Source organism: Poecilia reticulata, linkage group LG15 (assembly GCF_000633615.1).
Source record: "Poecilia reticulata strain Guanapo linkage group LG15, Guppy_female_1.0+MT, whole genome shotgun sequence".
NCBI classification, from domain to species: Eukaryota; Metazoa; Chordata; class Actinopteri; order Cyprinodontiformes; family Poeciliidae; genus Poecilia; species Poecilia reticulata.
The window spans coordinates 12484022-12489711 of record NC_024345.1 but is presented as its reverse complement, the minus strand read 5'-3'; positions in this window follow the sequence as shown (position 1 = coordinate 12489711).

Genomic DNA, 5690 nt, shown 5'->3' with positions numbered 1-5690 from the left:
CCTCAAAGAATCATGAAAATGTAATGTATTTGAAAGGAACTAATTGGGGTACTATAAGGTTTTGTCAGGTAACTTTGTCAAAAAAATAAAAAAATAAAAAAGATAATCCTAGTAAAAACCTAATAATTCTGAACAGATTGGTTTCCTCGCTGAAGAAATGCACACAAATTAAAGGTTGAATTTTCATTCTGAGAATAAGGGGCTGCCGTTAAATTTTATTTTTATTTTTAAGGTTTTAAACATCATCTAATATGGATGGATCTGTCAAATATTACTTCTTTTAATGTTACATTGTTTTTGTTGGGTGTTATTTGTGGATAAGTCAGACCACATCTTAGTACTTGAAAGGTTTAGGTTTTCTCTCTTAACAACACACATCTTTGTGATTTTCAGTACCAAAAAAACCCAGAACTTCCGATAACACAATGAATTTTGTCTAATAAAAGATCTACTAAGCAAAATGACACAGGATTCTTTCTTAGACACTGGCAAAGCCAGAGAAAAGGGAGAGAAAGACCTGGGACGGACTTCACATTCCACTTTCTGCCCTCAAAAAAACTTCATAAACAATATGACATTCTCAGAGTTAAAAACTAGACATTAAACTAGCTGGTGTCTTAATTTTATCTATGTTTTTAGTCAATGTGGCTGCCAACATACAACTGTGATGATCTACTAAATGTCCCAAATCATTGTACATAAAATAAATCAGTAAAAGTTTGATGTTGATGAAAGTCTGAGATAAAAAAAAGCTAACAATAGGTCAAAAAACTGATAGAGCAATGATGTATACAGCTTTATCTATCAGCACAAAGAAGCCCACATGAACACACCAGAGGAACGTTAGCTGACAGCAGCAGTGTTTGAACTGACCTTTACCTTGTTGTGACAGGAGGTGCACCATGACTGACAGTGTCCCTCAGAACAATTTACCCCCACCCTGCATTGCCCTCCATCTACTCTGTGATGCAGTTGACCCCTTTACAAATCACCACCAACTTTTACACATCTGCTGCCTGTCAGCATCTGCCAGGCGCACTCACCCGTCCCGCCTGTAATGAAAAACTCTCATTACTCGCCTCCACCCAACAGGTACGGGGCCGTTAGGACAATTACCGGGCAACGCCGCTGACCTTGTTGTCGAACAGAGTCGAACAAACAGAGGAGTGTGACGGAAAAGGAGCCTGGCAGCAGGATTCAAGCTCTGCCGCTTGTGACGAAGATGCTGTTCTGATCTCAAAAAGCACCCGTCAATGACATCTGCTTTAGAATGAAAGGAAAATTTGAGATGTGAGGATGCTGCAGAGCTTAGTGCTTCACTGACTTCACAAAAGGCAAACCAAACAGATCTCAATAGAGATACACATCCCACTACGGAGAAATAAACAGAGATTCTCCTCAAAAAACAATGCATATAGGCAGATCCAATCTAACTATCAATGAACAGGCAGTTTATTTCAGTAGTTTAAAAAAACTTAAGATCATTTTATTTTATGGCCAAAACAATCACTGGAGAGACTGCAGACAACCTGCAGACAACCTTTGTGCTGCATGTAAGTGTGATTATGGAAAGTTGAGTGGAAGAAAAAAAAGTGTGGTTGAAAAATGTGCACAAGCAATTTTCAAGGTGTTTTGCTTTGAAAAACACCTTAGAGAGATTGTGGAGGTTCACGTACTGCAGCTGGATGTATCCAGGACATGGGGAGGAACTGTAGTATGCTTTATATCAAACAACTCCTTAACATGAAACAAGTTCTGAGAAAAAGTAGAGTGGTGAGATGGTTGAAGTCCACAGTCAGATTCATAATAAGGAATGTGACCATTGTTGCCCATGTCCGGAGTAAGTTTGAGTGACACCATCTGAAGTCTATGCCTTGTGATTCCAGAACTGCTTTGCTTCAAAACCTTCTCACAGTTATACACATTTTCCTTCCACTCAACTTTCCGATCTTGGAAACAACCTATGGCTTTCCTTTCTTGTGGATGTTGTCAGCGACGGCCCGCTGGACAACTCTGAAGTCAGCAGTCCTTCCCGTTGAGTAGGCCATAATATAAATAAAGCAGTACAGTCTGTGCTGTAAATGCCTCATGAAATGTCTCTGGTAGATGCAAACCATCCCATAAAAGAGGAATGGATGAGAAAAGCTCTGCATCAAGGATCAATTTGGTTCAGTTATTTTTGCTAAGATATAACAATCGATCATTTCTACCTCCAAATTAGATGAGGTCCCAAAAATAAAGAGCCAAGACCAAGAAGACCAAAAATAAAAGGCCAAACATGCTTGGTCCTAATGTCAGTTTTACCTTTTGTGTTTTGGGATGTTGCAAGAGTACCAAGTGAAACCTATAAATCATCAAGAAGAGCTTCCATATTCCACACAGAATGGTCTGGAAGCTGAGTTTGCAACAGAGCCCTTTTTGCTGTGATGCTCGGATAACTGGTGATGATCGATGGGGAGATCGTCAGCTTTTTAGAAGGACAGGCTCAGGGAAATGTGGTATAAATGTAGAGTTTTCATCTTTGTTCTGTTTGGGCTTGGCAAGTCCTTCCCGTCTGATGCGATGGCAACATTTCCTATTTAGCACTAAACATAAGGTTCAGATGATGCTGATGGGAATGTCATTAGTGGTCCAGATGTTTGGTAGCATTCCAAAGTGTAGGGGAAATTAGAAGTGAAAATGCAGAGGGAAAGTCACCAAAATCATCAGGCTTCACTGGAAGAATGTGTGTTGTCAAAGCACAATTTCCTGTTCATCTCTCTCTTATCAAGCGCAATCAAACACGGTAAAAAAGAACAACAGAAAATAGCTGCGCTATGAAAAAAATCAGCAGAATTACCTGTTTTAGATGAAATATCCTTCCTTAATGATTGACCAGACTCCTGTTGCTCTTTTGTTTGAGTCCCATTTCACAGGAGAGAGGAGGAGGCTCTGCTGGAGCTCCAAGAAAACAATGAAGACAAAAGTCAAAGAGCACGACTGCGACTCATAATCTTGCTCCTGCCATTAGACAAATTATCCGATCTTTAGCAGCATCCATGGGAAGTGGCTACTTTATTGACCCCAGAGGGGGGCCGCTGAATGGAAGTGTGTCTCTTCAGCTCCCTGTTGTGTTTGACAGTGATCTCTCCTCTCTGAAGTCTCTCTGTGGCTCAAGCAGACCCCAGAGCTGTACCAGCTGCTGTTCCTGCTCTCAGAAGTCTATCTGCAGGCCTCTTTGTCCTCTGGGCTCGTCCTTTTGTCCCGCTGACCCACACAAACAGATGTCGGGCCGCTGGGCTTTCTCGCAGGAAGTTGTAAACCTCCAGCATGCAGCGGGCTCCTTTCATATGGAGGGCCCACAATATACCCATGCAGCTGTGATAGACATGCAAATGGTGGCATGCAGGCAGCCCTTTGGTGGAGGTTTCAACAAATGTTTGACTATGTACCTACAGACTGTACAATGACAGGGGGGCAATGAAAGCCGCATGTAGATCAGCAGCAGAGCGATCACACAAAGACAGGAAACTGTGAGGGAGGTTTCTATTAGCCTGTAAACATGGCTGCATCCTCCATGTTTCCACCGCCACAAACTGCAAACACAGTTCCTTTTTTTTCTGCTTTCTTCTCAATCTGATCCTCAGCCTTGATCTGAACCTACTAAGACATGACTGCACATCTGAAGTGAAACTGCACTGATCTGAGAAGGAGCCAAAAGACTCTGGAGGAGCTGCAGATATCCACTGCTCATGAGGGAAAGGCTTTTGACATGATAACTAATATAAATATGGCCTTAATGAAAAGGAGGGGAAAGGCCCACTGTTGAAATAAAGCCATGGTCATGGGGAAACAGCAAATATGAAAAAGGTGATCAGATCAGACATAAATAGATTGATTTTGGCAAACAATTACTTTTTTTAAAAGATATTCTGATTTTCTGAGACAATGAATTTTAGGTTTTCATTATCTGTAAGCCTTGATCACTGTGCATATTTAAAAATAAATAAATCAGAAATAAATCAGAGAGGTAGGAAAGCTCCAAAAAAAAAAAAACAAAACAACAACTTAAAAATAATTTTAAAGTGAATTCTAATATGGGAAAACTTTTGCTAGTCATTTTACACATCAGCGTGTTAGCAAAATTGTCCTGTATGGTTTTTGTAGAGTTTGGAATAGAAAACTTAAATAAAATCAGTCTAGATTAAAATAAATTAAACTGAAAAGTGATAATTAACTGAAAATATTTTAAAAGACCAACAATCGCTTCAAATTATCGTATTTCTGCTGCGGATTACCTTTCAAGTCTTCAAAATGTCTTAGGCGTCAGGTTTTATCTGTACTGGACACCTGCTTGAGGATATTGATTATGTGCTGGTTTCACCATTTTACCCATAGCCAGTTATCCAGTTTTAAACAGCACACTGGCCCTTTGTGTTGAACTCTCATCACAAAAACGTAGAAGCAGATTGGCTGTGAATTTAAATCAATTGGATTTGTAGAAAAAGTAATCGGCTGCATTAGTTCTGTAGAAACGGTCTCACTCCTCATGTGCTTTATTTTGTGATGTTGGACGTGTAAATGCCCTGTTCTTTATTTTACAATTACTAAATATAGAAATTTTGCTCTTTGGATTTCCATGGCTTGCATAACAACATAGAAAAATAAATAACAACTCAAATACCACAAACAATGCGGTACACAGAATAGTTATGATTTATGCTCGAGTTTGACTACAACTCAGGCAAAGCCATCGCTAGTTCCTGTTATCCATAAAACATCACACAAGGAAAAAAAATAAGTAGAAATTTAAACCTTAAAGTGTCACAGCAGACTGTCAAGAGCATGAAAGCAGTGTGAAGAGGCATTCATGTATGCAAGCAAAGACTTAAAATAGACAAATACATAAAAAACATTTGTAAAAATAAAGAAAGTAAATACCTCTTCATGTGAATCATATAAAGAAAATGAAGTATGTCCAGGTCTGAGTGCCGTGACTTGTAATTTGTTTGGTGTTTCAGCTGACCTTAAAACCTTCATCTCAGTATGAAGTCTGCTGCAGACCTTCCCCCCAGTTCTGTCCAGCTTTCCTCGTACCTGCTGAAGAAAAAACAAACCCACAGCACGAAGCTGCCTTCATAATATACTAACAGTGCATTCAGGATCATAAGACATTAGGTTCTCACAAAAGAACATTTTGAATATACAAAAATGCAGTTTTGAAAACCCTAACTTTCCTTCGACTCCAAAAATTTGCAGGTAAGCCATAACAAAATATAAAACGGTTCAGCAGGTATGAAAACTGTTTTGAACATACTATGTGAAAGGTTTGAGTGAAACGATGTTTTCCTGCCATGTGCCATGGTCCTGGAATAATCTACAAAAAAATGCATTCAACAAAAACAAAAAACAACCTTTTACGCAGAATTTTACGGATGTCTTACATTGTTTTTCTTTAGAAGTCACTGTGTTTTGGATAGCTGCATCATTCTGTTTTACTGTTTATTGTGTATTTTTCAAGTGTGTTTATAGTTTGGCTGGTATATTGGAAATTTCTTTTAAAGTTTATCTGATCTTAATGGGACATCAAAGACATAATATATCTATTTATAATGCTCATTTTCAAAGTATGGAAAAGCAAAGCTTACAGTTTGCAATTAACACTATTACAACTGCAGTACAAAATAAAAAACACTGCAACCATATATATA